Raw genomic sequence first — 21,127 nt, 5'->3', positions numbered from 1 at the left:
GAATATGTAGACTGCTTTGGGTAGTATTGACATTTTAACAATATTTGTTCTTCCTATCCAGGAGCATGGAATATTTTTCCAATTTTTTTGTGACTTCTTCAATTTCTTTCATAAGTTTTCTATAGTTTTCAGTGTATAGATTTTTCACCTCTTTGGTTAGATTATTCGTAGGTATTTTATAGTTTTTTTGTGCAACTGTAAATGGGATCGATTCCTTGATTCCTTTTTCTATCGCTGCATTGTTGGTGTATAGGAATGCAACCGATTTCTGTGTGTAGATTTTATATCCTGCAAATTTGCTGAATTCATGAATCAATTCTAGCAGTTTTTTGGTGGAATCTTTTGGGTTTCCATATAGATTATCATGTCATCTGCGAAGAGTGAAAGTTTGACCTCCTCCTGGCCGATTTGGATGCCTTTCATTTCTTTGTGTTGTCTGATTGCAGAGGCTAAGACTTCCAATAATATGTTGAATAACAGTGGTGAGAGTGGACATCCCTGTCTTGTTCCTGACTTTAGGGGGAAAGCTCTCAGTTTTTCCCCATAGAGGATGATATTAGCATTGGGTCATTCATATATGGCTTTTATGATCTCAAGGTATGCTCCTTCTATCCCTACTTTCTTGAGGGTTTTTATCAAGAAAGGATGCTGTATTTTGTCAAATGTTTTCTCTGAATCTATTGAGAGGATCATATAGTTCTTGTCCTTTCTTGTATTGATATGATGAATCACGTTCATTGTTTTGCGGATATTGAACCAGCCCTGCATCCCAGGTGTAAATCCAACTTGGTTATGATGAATAAGTTTTGAAATGTATTATTGGATCCGGTTGGCTAATATCTTGTTAAGGATTTTTGCATCCATGTTCATCAGGGAAATTGGTCTATAGTTCTCCTTTTTAGTGGGGTCTCTGTCTGGTTTTGGAATCAAGGTAATGCTGGCTTCATAGGAGTTTGGAAGTTTTCCTTCCATTTCTATTTTTTGGAACAGTTTCAAGAGAATAGGTGTTAACTCTTCCTTAAATGTTTGGTAGAATTCCTCTGGAAACCCATCTGGCCCTGGACTCTTGTTTTTTGGCAGATTTTTGATTACTAATTTGATTTCCTTAATGGTTATGGGTCTGTTCAAATTTTCTATTTCTTCCTGTTTCAGTTTTGATAGTGTATATGTTTCTAGGAATTTGTCCATTTCTTCCAGATGGTACCCATTTTATTGGCATATACTTGCTCATACTATCCTATTATTAATGTTTTTATTTCTGTTGTGTTGGTTGTGATCTCTCCTTTTTCATTCTTGATTTTATTTATTTGGGTCCTTTCCTTTTTCTTTTTGATCAAACTGGCCAGTGGTTTATCAATTTTGTTTAATTCTTTCAAAGAACCAACTCCTGGTTTTATTGATCTGTTCTACTGTTTTTTTTGTTTGTTTTTTGGTTTCTATAGCATTAATTTCTGCTCTAATCTTTATTATTTCCTGTCTTCTGCTGGTTTTGGGTTTTATTTGCTGTTCCTTTTCCAGTTCCTTAAGGCATAAGGTTAGGTTGTGTATCTGAGATCTTTCTTCCTTCTTTAGGAAGGCCTGGATTGCTATATACTTTCCTCTTATGACCGCCTTTGCTGTGTCCCAGAGGTTTTGGGTTGTGGTGTTATCATTTTCATCGGCTTCCATATACTTTTTAATTTCCTCTTTAACTTCTTGGTTAGCCCATTCATTCTTTAGTAGGATGTTCTTCAGTCTCCAAGTATTTGTTACCTTTCCACATTTTTTATTGTGGTTGATTTAGAGTTTCATAGCGTTGTGGTCTGAAACTATGCACAGTATGATATTGATCTTTTTGTACTTACTTACGGCTGATTTGTGTTCCAGTATATGGTCTATTCTGGAGAACGTTCCATGTGCACTGGAGAAGAATGTATATTCTGCTGCTTTAGGATGAAGTGTTCTGAATATATCTGTTAAGTCCATCTGGTCCAGTGTATCATTCAAAGCCTTTGTTTCCTTGTTGATTTTTTGATTAGATGATCTGTCCATTGTTGTCAGTGGGGTGTTGAAGTCTCTTACTATTATGTTATTACTATCAATGAGTTTCTTTATGTTTGTGATTAATTGGTTTATATATTTGGGTGCTCTCACATTTGTTGCATAAATGTTTACAACTGTTAGGTTTTCTTGGTGAATATACCCCTTGATTATGATACAATGCCCTTCTGCGTCTCTTGATAAGTCTTTATTTTAAAGTCTCGATTGTCTGATATAAGTATGGCTACTCTGGCTTTCTTTTGTTGACCATTAGCATGATAGATGGTTCTCCATCCCCTTATTTTCAATCTGAAGGTGTCTTTAGGTCTCAAGTGGGTCTCTTGTAAACAGCATATAGATGGATCTTGTTTTCTTATCCAGTCTGTTACCCTATGTCTTTTTATTGGAGCATTGAGTCCATTGACGTTTAGAGTGAGTGCTGAAAGATATGAATTTATTGCCATCATGATGCTTGTAGTGTTGGAGTTTCAGGTGGTGTTCTCTGGTCCTTTCTAATCTTTGTTGCTTTATATATATATAGGGCTGGTTTAGTGGTCACAAACTCCTTTAATTTTTGTTTGTCTGGGAAACTTTTTATCTCTCCTTCTATTTTGAATGACAGCCTTGCTGGATAAAGAATTCTTGGCTGCATATTTTTCTGATTCAGCACACTGAATATATCCTGCCACTCCTTTCTGGCCTGCCACGTTTCTGTGATAGGTCTGCTGCAAACCTGACCTGTCTTCCCTTGTAGGTTAGGGACTTTTTTCCCCTTGCTGCTTTCATGATTCTCTCCTTGCCTGAATATTTTGTGAATTTGACTATGATATTTCTTGTTGATGGCTGGTTTTTGTTGAATCTAATGGGGGTCCTCTGTGCCTCCTGGATTTTGATGTCTGTGTCTTTCCCCAGGTTAGGAAAGTTTTCTGCTATGATTTGCTCACATAACCCTTCTACCCCTATTTCTCTCTCTCTTCTTCTTCTGGGACCCCTATGATTCTGATGTTGTTCCTTTTTAATGAGTCCCTGATTTCTCTAATTCTTTTTTTAAAATTTTTTTTTCTTTTCAACGTTTTTATTTATTTTTGGGACAGAGAGAGACAGAGCATGAACGGGGGAGGGGCAGAGAGAGAGGGAGACACAGAATCAGAAACAGGCTCCAGGCTCTGAGCCATCAGCCCAGAGCCTGACGCGGGGCTCGAACTCACGGACCGCGAGATCGTGACCTGGCTGAAGTCGGACGCTTAACCGACTGCGCCACCCAGGCGCCCCTGATTTCTCTAATTCTTAAATTGTGCTCTTTTGCCTTCATCTCCCTCTTTTTTCTGCTTCGTTATTCTCCATAAGTTTGTCCTCTGTGTTGCTGATTCTCTGTTCTGCCTCAACCTTCCTTGCCACTGCGGCATCCATCGTGAGTGCAGCTCCATTATAGCTTTTTTTACTTCATCCGGACTAGTTTTGACTTCTTTTATCTCCACAGAAAGGGATTCTAGTCTATTTTTGACTCCAGGTAGTATTCTTATTACCGTGATTCTAAATTCTGGTTCAGACATCTTGCCTGTATCTGTGTTGGTTAAGTCCCTGGCTGTCGTTTCTTCGCGCTCTTTCTTTTGGGGTTAGTTCCTTTGTTTTGATATTTGGAAGGGAGAAAAGGAATTAATGAGGTAGAAAAATTGAAACTAAAAAAAGTTATAATTTAAAAAATAGTAAAATTAAAAATTAAACACACACACACACAAATCGAATAGATGATGCTAGATCCTAGGTATGTTTTGTTCTGGGTGTTGAAAGTGGTTTGACAGAGTAGAGAAAAAGAAGGGGGGAAGGAAAAAAAAAGGAAACCGTTTGAGAATTTGAAAAAATGAATTCACTGAAGTAGACTAAAATGAGATGATGAGGGTAAAATAGAATTTGAAAAAATTTACACAAAAGTAAAGACTATAGTAGAAAAAAATTAAAGAAAACTATTTTTTTTTTTTTTTTAAATTTTTTTTTTTCAATGTTTATTTATTTTTGGGACAGAGAGAGACAGAGCATGAACGGGGGAGGGGCAGAGAGAGAGGGAGACACAGAATCAGAAACAGGCTCCAGGCTCCGAGCCATCAGCCCAGAGCCTGATGCGAGCCTGACGCGGGGCTCGAACTCACGGACCGCGAGATCGTGACCTGGCTGAAGTCGGACGCTTAACCGACTGCGCCACCCAGGCGCCCCTAAAGAAAACTATTTTTAATAAAAATTAAAAATAAATATGAATTTTTTATTTTTCTGCATTTAAGAAAAAAGAAAAGAAATGAAAATGAGAAAAAAGATAAAAAAAGAAAAAAGAAAAAAGAAATCGTTTGAAAATTTGAAAAAAGTGAATACACTAGTAGACTAAAATAAAATGATGGAAGTAAAATAGAATTTGAAAAACTTTACATAAAAGCAAAAAATATAGTAATAAAAATTAAATAAAAATATTTTTAATAGAAATTGAAAGTAAAAATGAAGTTTTTCTCTTTCTGCATTCAAGAAAAAGAAAAGAAATGAAAAAGAGAAAAAAAAGAAAAAAGGAAATTGAAAATTTGAAAAGGTGAATGCACTGAAGTAGACTAAAATAAAATGATGGAAGTAAAATAGAATTTGAAAAAATTTACACAGAAGTTAAAAAATATAGTAATAAAAATTAAAGAAAAATATTTTTAATAAAAATTGAAAATAAAAATGAATTTTTTCTCTTTCTGTATTCAAGAAAAAGAATTGTAAAAGAGAAAAAGAAAATAGAAAAAAAAAAGAAAGAAAATTGAATAGATGAACCTGCTAACAGATTGAAGTAGGACTGAAATTGCTTCATTTTCCCCTAGAAGTCAGTGTATGTAGTGCTTTATGGTCCATAAACTAAGCCAGCGGTGAGACTTGTGTTCAAGAGCGAAGTTGGCCCAGTTGAGCCGGGCTCAGTGTAACAGCTCCGCTCTCCACTAGATGGCGCTGCTAGCCTACTGGGGTGGATTGTTGCCACGCTCTTAGGTGCGCGTGCGTGTGCCTACGTGCATGCGCTGGAGCGGTGAAAATGCCTCCACCCAGCTAACCAGTCTGTTCTCCCAGGTCAGCAATCACACACTGGTCTTCTGTCTTCACCTTTCGTCCACTCCCCGCTTTTTCCCCCTCCGTGACCAGGCCCCAGGCCGTACCTCTCTCCGGAGTTTTGTCTCAGACGCGGCTGTTTTCCCCGGCCCCTTACTTCCGAAGGACTGCGGCTTTGAGCCGTTCCGCCCCTCTGCGGGAGGGTCTCACCAAGCAATGGCCGAATGTCGGCTGCACCCACGAACGCCTGCCGGACCCTGCTGCTGCCGGTGCCCCGAGACTGCGGCCAGGTGCCAGCTGCCCCAGAAAAAGTTCTCGAGATAGTGTAGCAGCACCGTTTCAGGGATTATGGAAAGTAACAACACACATCTGGCACCAGGCTCCCCCCTTAATGACCTTGTTCCAGCAGCAGCGAATGTGGCCGTTTTCTGGGGTCTGCTGGGACCAGGTGGCTTCAACAGTCTCTACCGAATGTCCTTCCAGCAGTGGAACCGCTTTTCCCAGTGTGGCCCGAGAACCTCCCGGATCCCACTCTGCTCCTGGGGATTCGCTCTTCCCACCAGAGCAACACCAGGTACCTAGCTGCGGGGTTGCAGCCTTTGCGTTCCCCTTGTTTACAGTCTTAATGCAATTTAAACCCTCTCCTTTCTCCCTTTTTAGTTTAGTGCCTGCTGATGTTTCCAGTTTTCCACTTTCTCTCCAGCTGGTTTTGGGGAGGGGGTGCTTTTCCCGCATTCCCTGCCCCCCCACCCCGGTCTCCGTCCTCTCTCTCTGCCCGCCAAAGCGGCTCCCTGCCCACCGCCGGCTTCTCTCTCCCCAAGTTCACCTCTCTGCACTGCGAACCTGCTGAATTCTGTGGTTCAGGTTGTGCAGATTGTTGTATTAATCCTCCGATCAGTTTTCTAGGTGTGTAGGATGGTCTGAGGTTGGTCTGGCTATATTCATGGATGCAAGACACACAAAAACCCAAAGATTCTAGGAAGATTGAGAATGAAATGAAACAGACTAGAGCTGTCCACAAAGGTGAAGTGGAGAAATAAAAGTTGCATTATTGCTGATTACAGAATGAAGAGGAACTCTGCTTACCGGGACTATAATACATCCTCTGGAAGGTTTGGTAGCTTTGAGCCATGAGCCGGGGGACAGAGAGTCCTTGTCACTTCACCTAAAACACACACTTTTCTGTCCAAGCACCTCTGGGCCTGCTGGCTTAGATGATTTTAAAATTTCAGAGACCATAAATATGTATTCCTTCAGAAAGGGACTGTCCTCTACACAAGTTAATGTGGTCACCACATTGGATAATTTTGCTGGGAAGGGAGGTCTGTTTAATCAGTAAGTGTCACTCAAACCCACTGTCCTGTCCTCCTCTTCTTATATACATTAAATAATCTCAGTGATTCCAATTTGTCAAAGTCAGCCTATGTGATTTCATTAGGGCATGAACAAAAGACCCATAGCAATGTCTTTGCAGGAAAATTAGACTTTGGACTATATCACAAAAGAATGTTTCAAAAATGCTTAGAAAAACAAGTAAGCAATAGACGTAATCAATAGACAAACATATTATAAGTGACTCTTGTTTATTAACATGTTTCTCCCAGAAAATTACAAAGCAAATACTATCGACCTCAAAAATATTTGAAAGACATAAAATTAGACTTTAAAATGTGTTTTGTAAAATGTGTTTCTTTTCAATTTGGAATTGGCCAGTTGGAGGCAAAGAAACCCAAGTTTAACAGATGTTTGGAGTGGATTGCTGTTAGCTGATTTGCCAGTCTTTGTACGAGAGACAGAGAGAAAGAGAGAGAGAATGGGAGGAGAAACACAAGTGGGGAGGGGCAGAGAGAAGGGGGGACAGAAGGCCAAGCCGGTTCCATGGTCTTAGCACAGAGCCCGATGCAGGGCTGGAACTCACAAACTGTGAGATCATGGCCTGAGCTGAAATCAAGAGTGAGAGGTTCAACTGACTGAGCCACCCAGGCACCTTAAGAGCTCAACATTTAAAAAATTATATTTGGGGGAAGATGGAGGAATTTGTGGTATATCAAGACAAAACAAAACCAAATACCTCCCATAGCATCTAGATGTGAAAACTCTTACTGATTAATCTACCTGCCATGGATTGGCCAGTTTTGATTTGGGCTATTTTCACATAAGGGTTAAAATCTAAAAGATATTTCAAAATTTATGAATGTGAAACATTAAGTAGTTAAACACAGATTTGTCAATTAGGCTACATTTCAAATGGGGTCGAATGTTAAAAGAGCTGATCTGTGCATTTCCGGTTTCAGAAATGGAGGAGAATTTAAGGTTGTTTTTCTGCATGAGATTTGGCCTCAGCTTTTTGGTCCATTTGAATCCTGGAGGTCCTCAAACCTAAGAGATTAAGGGAGTGTCTGTATCTTTTGTTCTCCCTTCTCTGTTCTTGATGTGATAGGTTAGGGAGATACAACAGGTGAGATGTGAGGTATTAGGAAGAGCTCTTCTTAAAGTTACCGGTCCATCTTTCCATACCGATTTATGCCTATGTATCATTTTTTTTTTTCTATTTCAAAATTTGGGAAGTCCAAACTGTAGGTTCCCAAGAGCAATGCTGGGGGATTAAGAATTTTTATTCTCTTTTGGGAAGAGAGTCAAGAGACATGCCATTTTGGGGGAGAAGTTAAAAGTATCCAGATACGGGTGACTGGTCATGGTCATCCCTGAATGTTTGGCCAGCAGTGTTGAATTGTTTTATAGCCACTGTTACAAACGTGGCTATCTCAGTTCTTTGACTGGATGGGACATGTTTTCTAGCCTGTCAGGTGTAGAGTCTTGCTCCTAGAACAGTGGTGTTTGGGAAAAAGTTAAAGGCCATCTTGCCAGGTATTCATGGGGTCCTGTGGCGTGCTCTCAGGTTTGTAAAGAATACTTTGTAGGATAGAAGGTATTGGTAATACCATCACTGTTGATGAAGTATGCTGACACACAGCCAGTGGAGGAAGGAGATGTTTCTCTGGAAGCCCGCCATCTTTCTGTCAAGCATCTGCAAGTTGAGATGACCAGAAGTCAGTTATGTTTCATAGTCCTGTGTCATACTGACCAGTCCTCAGTTCCATGGCCACGAGGTGGACAGACCCACATGCTGTGAACTGTGAAAAGGAAGTCTGCAGGTGCAAAGGGACCCATTACCTGGGTTGCAACAACTTGACAAATGGCTGAACAACCCCTTGCCATATGTCCATCTAGAGCTGTTTGGCTACGTCTGTCAATAATGTCACGTGCAGTGAGCACACCCACTTGGTGACCGAGCTCACACCGAGAGTGTGGACTAACCAGAACCAATTGTTGTTTCCCTATTTTCCACCCCTTAATTTCCCCTCTGTCCTTCCTTGTTTTCCATCTGACTGTCCCTGGAAAGTGGAATTGCCCTGATGACCTAAGTCTTTTGGTTCTTTAAAATATTGAAGTAGTAGAAATAGTTGGTTTGGTGACTGGTGACTAAAATTTTAACGTTTAATACTTTGCAATCCACATATTAGCAAACACTTATTAAAAACTTACTGTGTGACAAGGGCTGTGATACAGATTACCTCCTTTAATTATCATAATCACCTAATGATATAGGTATTGTCCCCCCCCACCTTAGAGATGGGGGGCCTGAAATGGAGAAAGACAAAGTAACTCAGCAAAGTCCAAAGAGTGATTCAGAGGTGAGGCTAAGGTCTGGCCCCTCGTCACCAGGCATATAGAACAGTGTAATCATTACCCTGAGTTCCTCCCAAAGAAGCCGGGGTGTAGATTAGTCATTGGCTACAGGTGTTTCCAAGCCACCAGGACAATAGTAACCAAATTGAATGCCATCTTCAGTTCTGAGAATTCCACAGGATGGTGATTTTTTAATAGGACCCTCCTCACTTAATTATGGATGGACAGATGAAGAAACATGATAGTTGAATGGTGAGAGGCAATTAAATGTCACATTTGTAATATTTAATCACTGGGTCGATTCAAACACTGGCCTAACACTGCACCCATAGCACTGGATCAGGGTCTTGGAGGTCCCTTGCTTTGGCAAACATTAAAGCTTCAGTTGTTGGGCGGTGGGGAGCTCCGAGGGGAGGGGTACAAGGGAGGGTCCTGGTTCTGGGCTGGTGGTGGGGGGCCAGGGGGCATAGGGTAGTGGCTTTTTGCCAACCAGTATAGATGCATTTTAGTATTTCAGGAATATGGAAATACTAGTGTGAACTGGCTGTGTGCACACCCTGGGAGCCACAACTGGCCAACCCCAGTGAGGCATCTGTTTCCAGCGGTGTTTTCCAAGGACCTCCTAAGGCTGCTGAGACTTACCATGAATTCAAAAACTATGGAGTTGGATTTAGGTTCTGCCAGGTACACTTTTTGCTCTATTTCTGTAACACTAGAGGGCAGTAACTACCTTGAAGATGCATTATACTCCAGGGTTGGTTAGCCTTTCCTTCCAGTCTCCGTCAAGTGGAATGAGACAGCCTTTGCAAAACATTGCTTATTTCCCCTCTGTTCTTTAGGGTGCATCCAAATGTAGACATGATTTCAGAACACATTTGCTGGAGAGCCCAGGGTGTTTTTCAACCATGTATAATATACTCCAGCCTCACACAGAAGGACTTTCTTAATCTTGGTGGGGGAATTATCTAGATCAGATTCAGCTAACATTTATTAAATGCTCCTGTGGAAACCCCTAGAACCATCCTAGCAGATGGCTGGCATTTAACCCGTGCTTATTTCAGGGGTCCTTCCCCATTTGCAGCTGCTGGGGTTTTATATGGGCAAAACCTCTGGGTGTGCCCGGGAATTTGTGAAGGTAAATGTTATAAATGAGAATGCAGAAGTGAGTGGTGCTTTCTCTATTCATAATGTATCTACTCAAAAATTGAACTCTTCCACGTATGGGAGGTGGCCCCGACATTAACCCATATTTAAACACATACAGGCATTGCCCTAACTGAGCTCGTGGGAGCACATCTTTCCAGCACAACTGATCCATGGAAAGGTGGTCAGATACACTAGGAGAAGTTCAGTTTGGGAGCCCAGAGGTTCTTGGTTCTAGTCCTAACTTATGTGATGGAGGGAAAGGCTGTGAGGTTCTGGGCTGGGTGCTTAATCCCAATCTCCTCATCTTTAAAATAGAAGAGGTGGAGAGGCCCCTGGGTGGCTCAGTCAATTGAGCGTCCGACTTCGGCTCAGGTCATGATCCCAAGGTTCATGAGTTGGAGCCCCACACTGGGCTCTCTGCTGTCGGCCCAGAGCCCACATCGGATCCTCTGTCCACCCCCCCCCCGCCCCCGCTCTCTTTCTCTCTCTTAAAAATAAACATTAAAAATTTAAAAAAAAATGGAAGAGGTGGGGAAATGACTGTAACGTCCTTCCAAGTTTTGACTCTCTACAGTGAGAACAATGTCCTCTAGAGAATGCTTACAAAGCAAAGCACAGAAATAGAATTTTCTGAGGGTGACTCTTGGTAGGATGCGAGGAAGAAAACGCATGTACTGTTAGATATGTTTCATTTTGAGACACTTCGTGGGATGTGCTTTGCTTGCTCCTCACGGTGGCTTCTGCTGAAGGAAGAAGCAGCAGGTGACCTGTAAGTGTAATGTGGAGGGAAATCTGAAATCTGGACTTAGGACTCACTTAAAGAGAAAAGGAAAATGAAGATTCTATGGAGAAAACGGAGCTTAGTTTTATGTTCAGATGTTAACTGAGATGTTTACAAAATAGCGATAGGAAACTTCATTTGGCCACATCAACAGAAGCTATAAAAGAAGGCAATCAAAGAGGCCAGAAATTGAGAGAGAGAGAGAAAGAGGGAGAGGGAGGGAGGGAGGGAGAGAGAAACAGAGAGAGATTTGCAGCTAGAAAGTGCCAGGGTTCATATCCTGGTTCTGTCATTTACTAGATGGGTAAGCTTGGGCAAGTGAGAGACCTCTCTGAGCCTTCTTTTTCTCCTCCAATGTCTGTAAATGTGAGCTGCCTCTCCCTTTTGCTTTTCTTTGAATCTGTAGTTCTAAGGAGGAAAAAAAGCGCTTTCTGTTTCATCTATTTGATACAAATAATTCTCTCTGAAACCAAATGGGTAGAAAAAGTACCAGGAAATGTATAGAAAAGTCACAGTACACTAAATCTGTCCTGAAGAAACCATTGCCATTTGCAGAACATTCCACCGCTAAAGATGAGCACACAGAGAAAAGAGACCAGAAAAGACAGATGGGGAAGGATCTGGAAATGTGTCTGAGTGTGAGTCCTGGTGTGTATCATGAAATGGGCCTTCCTGGCATAAGCTTGCAGAGCAGAATCCTTTTCAGCTGGAGAAGAACAGAGATGGTCATGTGCATCAGGCCTGTTAAAGAAGGGTGGGGAAGACAATGTCATCTCAGAGATCAGTCACGAGCCACTCCCCCGACCTGAATGGGAGCCCTGTCGGGGAGCCTGCTGTGGGGCTATGAATAGCAATCCTATCAATGGTACCAGTGGGAAAGGCTCTGTGGAGGGCACCATATATCAAAGTGGGGAAGCCAAGCTGGCAGAGGAACTTGAGGAAAGCACTTATATGCAAACGTGTGGCACCTCTTGTGGACTTCCAGAAAGAACCAGGTGAAACTTTTAAATGGGATTGGAAATCCTACGTTACCAGCCCAGAGGAAATCTTAAGAGACCTAGCTGATTACTGTAAACATGACCCACTTTACGGGAAACTTAGAAACGTAGGCCATGCACCCTGTGAAGAATGACTGAGAGAAGTTCAGGTTTCTCACATAGAAAAGAAGTATAAGAAGATGGAGTGGAGTTTAGCAGAAACACTCTGGTGTTAGGGTTTCATGGAGTCCAAATGCAATGCCTGAGACACCAACAGGAATGCATCTGAATTGCATGTTTTCGTGATTTGATCGTACATATTTTTCTTTTTTGGCCTGCCTCATATTAAAGAACTTTGACTTCATAATTTTGCTAAAGGAATTTTGGCAAGCAAAATAATAGACTCTCTGCAATTTACATAATCTTGCTTTAAAAAAAATCAATATTGCTTCTGCATGAAGTTCTCCAATGTAATTTACACCACATATGGGATTTTCCCTGGAGAAACCTAGTCTAAAGGAAAGAGGATCAAGAAGAGAGACAGAGAGAATGAATTAGGTGATGGACACAGAGAGAGCACAGAAGGCGAGGAGGAGGCCAGGACATGGAAAGAGGCCAGGTCAGAAGGGACAGCAGGTGGTGCACACAGAAGCAAGAAAGAGGTCATCTGAAAAATTCTAAGAAGACAGAAGGAGAATGTGTTCAGAAATTCTGATTCCTCCAACAGGGGGAACCTGAAAAGGTGAGAAGCAAAGATTATAGGCTCCGGTCAGCACTGTGCATTCCAATAGGTCAGAGGGAGATGGGATTCATGTTTAAGGATGAAGTTTCAGCGGGACAGTTTCAGCGGGATGTACATGCAGCACAGTACAGTAGTTGGAGAAGATTCTAAAGAAGGCACTGGGAAGCTGCATCCCTGGGTCAGAAGTGGACAGTCAGGTCTTTAGTACCACATGCCCAAGGAGTGCCCAAGGATTCCAGAACAGTGTCTGCCTATCCTCTGTCCTGGTTATGGATGCCTCTGGGGCACCATTTTGAATCCCCTTGGCTTTGCCCCTTCTTTCAACTGATGCTACTTTGGCAATCCATCCGTACAGTTTCCTCCATTTCTGACACCACAGCATGGCACAGCTGAAGAACTGCTCAGTACGCACCAATGCTCAGCTCTGAAAATGGAGGGGAGTCCATGCCCTGTAGGAGAAAGCCCTAGACTATCATGGGAAAGGACCCTAGGATAAATGCTTTCCAAAACCCCAGGAAGATGGTTCAGAGACCCATTTCATGACTTCTCAGGTGATCGTGTGTGAGTAAGTGGCCCAGGAACGAGGGCCAGTTAGACCCTGCAAATGCTTCTTTGTATAGGTTTCCTTAGTCTCCTTTCCCTTCCCTGTCCCTCTGTCCTGCTCACTGGAATCATCCTCCCAAATAAACTACTCTGACATCAACCTTTATTTCCGGCTCCACTCCAGGCTGACACAGGCTAGGAAAATAATAGACTGAGTGAGAAGGAGCTAAGCCTCCCTGGGAAGGCTTCTTGTACATAACCTATCACCTTGCAGGGCAGGGGTAGGAGGGGCTTCAGAGCAAACAGTGGGGACACTTTCCCACTCCTTTGCTTTGGAGGGTACAGCTTGGGCCGGGTTTCTCCGTGGTTAAGGACACTCCTGTTTCAGTTCCTCTGCTCTTCAGAGATCATGTCACAGAAAACACATAGTTTCAGACTTAAAATCCCATACACTTCTCCAGACCAAAGGCTCTCAGTTTCCACAAAGCTTAGTTTTAAGACAGGATTTCCAGATCTGCTCACGGATTTGGTCTCTGGCCCATGCATGCAGACCTAGTCATCAACGTTCCCCCCAAATTGGTCTCCTGAACCCTGGACATCCCTCCAGCTGTGACCTGACCAAAGCAATTGCAGGGGGATTCTTGCTTCTTGTCACTGAGACTTAGTTCTTGGTCACATAATTGGGACCCAGATAGTAAAATGCAGATCTTGGCTTTCAGAGAATTCAATTACAGTGTTGGAAGCACTAATTACCTGCTTTAAAAACCAACATTATTAGCCAAGAATAATTATTACTCCAAGGAAAGTGAAAACAATCAGGAAGGCCACTTTCAATAAAGCCACCTTCAATTTCAGCTTTCCTCCTTAGCAGAGTGGGGAACACACCCATTCCCCATCCTCCTCCTATTAAAAAGGAAATCCTCAACAGCAAGCAATCTGCTACTGAATTCCATTTATATTTTGTACCTTCAGTGTGAATAGTAATTAGACATAGTGACAAAAACACAACATGTGGCTCATACAACTTTTGGAATTTGTTATTTTAAACTCATTTTCAGGGTATAAATGACTTTTGGAGTTGGAGTTGTGGTTGGTGGGTAAAGCATGTGAAGTGTGTGTGTGTGTGTGTGTGTGTATGTGTGTGTGCTTGTGTGCGTGTGTGTAGGGGGTGGGTATCCTAGTGAGGCTTCGTGGTTACCATGACTACACCATGAAACTCCCCTGGCAACTTGAACAGTGTATGGGCAAAAGGAGGGTCTGAAAAATCATACAAATGAAATCAGAGGGGGTTACAAATTCCCAAATTGGAAAACTATATTTCCTTAAATATCACTACCATCTGGGCACATTCTCTTTTAAGATTCTGTACTCCAGATGCATTTTTGTCAAACAAAGCAGAGTTATCTTTAGTAATAGAACATTGAAGGAGCAGTGACTGAATGTAACAATTCTAAGGAAATCTGGGAATTGACTCCACAGTGCTGCTTGATTTCACCGGCATTGTCGGGGGTCTCTGTGCCTCATAAATAAACTATCCCCTCAAGGGGAGCACCCTTGTTGAACTAGGGAGGGTGAAGTGGACAACACGACAATTCTTGTCATCTTTCCTTCAAAAATTTTTGAGTTTTTAAATTTATTTTTGAGAGAGAGACAGAGTGTGAGCAGAGAAAGAGGGAGACATAGAATCCAAAGCAGGTTCTAGGCTCTGAGCTGTCAGCACAGAGCCCGACATGGGACTTGAACCCACGAACCGTGAGATCATGACCTGAGCTGAAGTCAGATGCTTAACCAACTGAGCCATCTGGGCATCCCTCTCATCATCCTGTCTTAATCTACACCTGCCCCATCTCTAGTGGGGCTGCCTGGGCTCCCAAGCACACCATGGCACTGGGGAGAGATAACATAAGGAAGGAGGGTAAGGATGAACCACGGACTTTGGGCCTCAGGTTCTACATCCACAAATAATCAGGTTTGGAGTAAAAAGTCTTCCAGATGTTTTACTTTTCACTTTACATTTTCATTGCTTACACATGTCGTGTAAGGTCAGTGGGTGGAACAGAGACTTCTGGAATGATAGCATGAGGTCCTCTCTTGATCCACTCACCAGTGAGACTGGAGAAAATGCTTTAAAAACCCAACCATTAAGAACCTCTGGATGGGGCGCCTGGGTGGCTCAGTTGGTTGAGCGTCCGACTTTGGCTCAGGTCATGATCTTGCGGTCTGTGAGTTCAAGCCCCGCATCGGGCTCTGTGCTGACAGCTCAGAGCCTGGAGCCTGCTTCGCATTCTGTGTCTCCCTCTCTCTCTGCCCCTCCCCCACTCATGCTCTGTCTCTCTCTCTCTCTCTCTAAGATAAATAAACATTAAAAAAAAATTAAAAAAAAAAAAAAGAACTTCTGGAAATGGTCCCGTTTGCAAATGACAAGTGAAAAAACATGGATTCAAAAAAATCTATGCAAATTAGGTAAAGGGTGGAGCTTGTAGAATCTGAATCAAGACACTTCCTTTATCACCCACTCCTGCTCAGCAAAGAGGAGACTCCACTCCAGGCTGCTGCGGCCAAGAACACCGGGCTCCCTTGTCCCTGCTTCCAGTTGGAGGACTTTCTTCCCAGGAAAGCCCTCTTATCTTGCCCCAAATTATCTGCTGCTGAGGCAAAGACGCAGATTAGTGGGCGTGGGAGGTGGGGACTCCCTTCTTCTGCCCAGCCCCCACGTGAGGGACAATGTTCTACCTTAGGCATCGTGTGCAGTCAATGTTGGGGTCTTGTTGCCTTTGGCAGGGCTTGTGAGGTGGTGGTTCCATACCAGCAAAGGCAAAGCAAGAGTACTTTAGGTTGTATTTCCTTCTCAACCCTCAACAAAGTGCTCAGGAAGTAGACCAGAGTGTCCCTCACAGCAAAGCTTGCCCTTAGCCTCCAGCTCCGGAGATATCACTCAGAGATTTTGCCTAGGAGATTAGCAGACCATAAGACAGAGAGCTTCTAATCTCGTCAATTCAGCGTGGAGAAGTTCAAACCTCAGGGAGAGTGAAGGTTGTGGTAAAAGGTAATTAATTGGGTAGGGACTCATCAATTTAATGAAGATATGGCCCAGGCTATAGGCAGGCTAGTTTTCAGGAGAGAACTGGGGAAGGAGTTGGTAGGAGCTGGTAGGAGCTCTTCTGGGCTCAGAACAAATATCAGACACAGATTCACGGGAACCGTTCCTCCAAAGGAGCCACAATCTGGATTACAGTATAGAGCAATTTATGTCCCCGGGAGAGTTGTTGAAAACAGTAGACAAGGAGTAGAGTTTAACAGCTCTGGTAAAGTCAGGAAGAGACAAAGAGAACGCAACCAATACCTTCATTATCCCCAAATCTGCACCTTCTGAAGAGCAACACCAGAGGCTTAGCACTGTGTGCATGTGCGTGTGTGCGTGTGTGCATGTGTGCGTGCGTGCGTGTGTGTGTGTGTGTGTGTGTGTGTGTTGGGGGCGGGGAGGGAGGTGTGGATTGGAATAGACTTCACTAAAATCTGGTCAGGCACCCCAAAATACCAGTAACAAAATACCAGTACCCAGAGTTGCTACAATATTTAATCTCCAATGTTCAGTTACCAACAAAAAATTATGAGGCCTATAAAGAAATGGGAAAGTGTAACCTACACATGAGGGAAATAAAGAAGACAATAGAAACTGCTTGTGGGAATGACCAGATGTCAGATTTAACAACCAGAGGCTTCAAAGTAGTCTTTGTAAATATGTTCACAGAATTGAAGGAAGCCATGATTAAAGAAGAAACAGAAGGCAGTGTCACATCAAATAGAGAATATTCACAAAGAAATAAAAATTATAACATACAGCCGAGTGGAAATTCCAGAGTTGAAAAAATACATAACTGACATAAAAATTTGCTACAGGGGCTCACCAGTTGATTTGAAACAGCAAACCCAAGAATTCCCAAACCTGTAGATTAAAAAAGACTGTGCAAGATGAGAAATAGAAAAAAAGTGAATGAAAATGAACAGCATCTCAGAGAAACGTGGGAGACCATCAATCGTACCAATTCATGCATAATGGGCGAACAGGAGAGGAAAGAGAGAGAGGAGAAAACATTCAAAGAAATAGTGGCTTACAAGTTATGTAAGATTGCTCTAGCAAGTGAAGCAATATGAAGATGTATAAAGTAAATGCTGACAATCTTTCACTCACAACTGTGTTCCTGACCCTCCCCTCAGGCAGCCAGTACAATTGCTTGGTGTGTATCCTTCTAGACTTTTTTACATGCTCATGCAAAAATGAGCAAACCTACGTATTTAGCTTTTTAATATACAATATAGAGGGATAATATTCCATTGTTTGATGCATCACGATTTATGTAGCTATTTCCCTATTCAACCATTGCCTTGTTAGATCTTTAAAAACTGTGATTCTGTTTATCTAATAGCAGTCATCACCATGTAAAATTTATTCCCAACCACATCTAGCCCAATTTTAGAAGTTCAGGGAAATACCTGTGCTAGAATAGTTGCAGTAGAATTCATTGTCCTATGAATACTTACGCATGGGAGGTCACAGTGGGAAAAGAAGAAGATGACAAAGATGAACTTGATCAGTGTTCCATTTGGTTCAGCCCAATTTCCCATGTATCAAGTGTGATTTTAGTAGAAGTTTAGACTATGTGTTAGTATGGCACGGAAAAAAAGTCTACGGATTTGGAGTGAGTGGCTGAGTTTGAATTCACGTTAGTCACCATTTCAGTTGACAATGGCCATGATAATGTTAGATAATGACCAATTGCGAAATCCCAGTAGTGCACAACAATGAGGACTAATGAAGGCTGGGGGTGCAGGGGATAGACTGATCAAGCTTTGGCTCAGTTGGGGTGCCTTGCTTCATGTGTCTGGCAAGAAAACTAGGCTGATGATGGCAGAGGTGCAAGAGAATACCCTCAACTATGGTAATCTTTCTGCACTTTTGCAGCCTCTGCTTACATCCTGTCTGCTAACCTCCTATCAGCCAAACAAGTCACGTAGCTGAACCCATAGTCACCAGAGCACTGCAAGCTTACGTACATGGCGACACAAAGGGACGCATGATCCTGTTATTGGGGATGAAGTAAAGATTTGGAACCATTGCTCGGTCTATTATAGTCATTTGTGAGCAAGTTACTTTGTGTTATCTGAAAGAAGGAGATAATAGTATGCACCTTTGTAATTTTGTTTTGAGCGTTAGTTGCAATATCGTAGGTACATCCCTTGGCATGTAGTACATAATCAATGGCTATTAACTTCCTTGCTTTATAATAGCTACATTGGAATATATGACGGTTTTATGTTCAAAATCTTAAACCATGTTGATCAAATTGAAAAAATTTGAAAAGCGTAGGCCATAAGTTAAAAAAATGATTTTCTCAACACCCTAGTACAATAATGACTTCCACATTACGTATTAAATACCACGTGCACACATACTTGTGCACACATACTTTTGCATATTTGCATCCTGAGTATATGGGCCATTCTGAATTTTGCTATTTAAAATTTTCTCACATCAAAATACTGTGTTACAGGGGCTCAGTTGGTTAAGTGTCCGACTTCGGCTCAGGTCATATCTCACAGTTTGTGGGTTTGAGCCCCGCATCAGGCTCTGTGCTGACAGCTTGGAGCCTGGAGCCTGCTTTGGATTCTGTATCTCCCTCTCTCTCTGCCCTTCCTCAACTCTCACACGTGCACGCTCTCTCTCTCTCTCTCTCCCAGAAATAAATAAACATTAAAAACAAAACAAAACAAAACATTGTTTTATACTTCTTATACTGTTTTCCCTCATAATCTCTTTCTGAGGCTTTGTGATAGTTTATCATTTGGCTGGACCATATGAGGCAAACTATTTCATGGAGAGGTTTTGAGGCCTCTAGCCTGAGCATCAATTACCTGGGCTGGTGTCCTTTTGGTTTCAGAGTGTTGGCACCTGCTGAGTGATGGCGGGGAAGGTCTCGGGGCATGGGGGTTCTTGAGCTCCTATAAATCCTCTCTTCCCTGAGAAGACAAGCAAGCATGCAGGAAAAGTAATAAAGTCCTCAATGTTATATTAGTGTGACTGTGCCCGAGGGAGGAAAAACAAAGCCATCTGCAGGTGCTGTCAATGACAATGACACATAGCACCCAGCTCCAGCCCCACAGAGCTGATTTTGTGGTCTAAGATATTTTAGCCGGATGTAGGGCTAGATCTGTGGTTTTGTAAATCCAATGAAGGTGCCATATTGGCTCATTTGTTAAATTTGAAAGCGGTAAGTGAAGTGGACCTAGAATTGGTTTAATAAGGAAGTGGCTAAACAGGTGTGGCGAGTGGCAGGTGAACCCCATTCCCTGGGCAGGTTCAGTACAATTGGGGAAGGTTTGGGCAGCAAGTCACTGCTCTTTTGAGGGGACTCATGTGACAAGCCACTGTTGCTAAGGCTTGTCCATTACTAGCTTCCAGAGGCTCCATGTCAAATTAGGGACTCCGTTTATGTAGGAAAAGGGATTTTGTTTGGGGTTGTCTGATAAACATTTTCTTGTGAATTGCCTTGTGGAGGTGAGACTGGCTCCCTGAGGGTCCCGAACCCCACCATGTCATAAGCAGCAGCTCTCTAGAGGTGATTACGTCGAGGAACTTCAGAGGGTACTCTGAGTATTTATCCTATTTCCCGTAAGCATCTTTTGATTTCCCTGTGGAACATTTCTTCTGTTTTTGTGCCTCAATTTACATGCCCAGCAATGGATCCCCAAGTTAATGGATAAATGACCTGATGTTTATATAACTATATAAAGTGTTACCTAAATGTGGCCATTATTATCTTGAGACCTTAATGAATTAAGTGAGATAATTAAATGAGATAGAGCCAGTTAACGTTCTAAGCATATAAAGGCATTGAATTGTAGATACTATCACTATTACTACAAGATGTTTGAGTTTTATCTCCTTGTAGGTAAGATGTCTCAATGTTAACAGGGGCCTCCTGCAGATAGAGACTGAATCTGCCTTTTTCTCCATTTGAGTTTGGCTCTACAGAGGCAAGTGTCCTGAGGTCACATAAGTTTGAGAAATGCTGCATGGTTCTGTGTGTGTGTGTGTGTGTGTGTATTTCTAATACACATTCAGACCATAGAGCTAATGTGCCTGAAAAACACACTTTGGAAATATTTTCTCACAACCTATGGAAGGAGAGTGAAAATTTCAGATTGGGAGAATCATCGGGGGAATTAGAATTCTGATCTCTTCTCAAACAATGCTAATTCAGAAGCTGTCCTTGTCGCCTCCAAGGAAAATGCAGGGGATTTATTAACATCTCCTCTGTGCCAGGCATTGATCCTGGCACTTCAGATACAGTATTGCTAATAAAAGTATACTAATAGCTACCATTTATTGACCACCTAGAATGTGCCAGGCATTTCGTATAAGCGATCTTTACTACCCTTAACGTTTTTTGAAGAGTAGGTGGTATCATCCCCAGCTTAAAGATGGGGAGATGGAGGTTCCCAGGGCAAGTATGTGGAGCTAAGGTTCAAGTACAGGTTTGAAGGCTTCACAGCTTCTCTTTGTGAAACCCTGATAGAATTTGGCATTTCCAGCAGCACTTAAGGAAGACTAGGGAAGGAAAGAGGAAAAGAAATAATCATAACAGCAGATGTTCACGTTCCTTCTACAGTTTAGAAAATGTTCCCCAACGCAGTTTCCCATTGGATTCCAAGCATGCCCGATCGGGGCCCAACCTCCCTTTCCAGCCTCCATATGCCCAGTGCTGCCTGCGGGAGGCTCCATCCACGGAGCCCACATGTCATCTCTCAACTCACGTGGCTCTTGTGACTTCCTGCCTCTTCTCACAATGATCCCTGGTCGCGGCTGACTTGATGGACCTTCCAAGTTCCAGTCTGCCTTCCCTGAGCACCTTGCCCAAGTCCTCCAGGCAGAATCAACCAAGCTGCTTTTGTTTGTGCCATAGGATTTTATTCAAACCCATTTATTGCAGTTATCAGATTGAATCATAGACCCTGGTTGACAGGATGAATGGGTTAGGATGTAGCAGCTCTCTCAGGCAGGCATTCATTCTTTCTTGCTTTTTGTTTTTGAGGTTTATTTATTTATAGCAAGTTGAGGAGGGGGGTAGAGAGAGAAAGAGAAAGAATCTCAAGCAGGCTCCACGC

The 21,127-nt window shown here is 42.5% G+C and overlaps 1 pseudogene; it reads left to right on the top strand.

Annotated features, from left to right (window-relative positions):
* Positions 1 to 5,306: 5,306 nt before the first annotated feature.
* LOC112855468 (S-formylglutathione hydrolase-like) overlaps positions 5,307 to 21,127 on the top strand; it is a 57,146-nt pseudogene continuing 41,325 nt past the window's right edge.

The sequence above is a fragment of the Puma concolor genome, chromosome B3, assembly GCF_028749965.1.
Source record: "Puma concolor isolate L17-30 chromosome B3, mPumCon1.1.hap2, whole genome shotgun sequence".
NCBI lineage: Eukaryota > Metazoa > Chordata > Mammalia > Carnivora > Felidae > Puma > Puma concolor.
The sequence above is the reverse complement of the archived record's forward strand: the minus strand, read 5'-3'. Positions and strand labels throughout refer to the sequence as shown.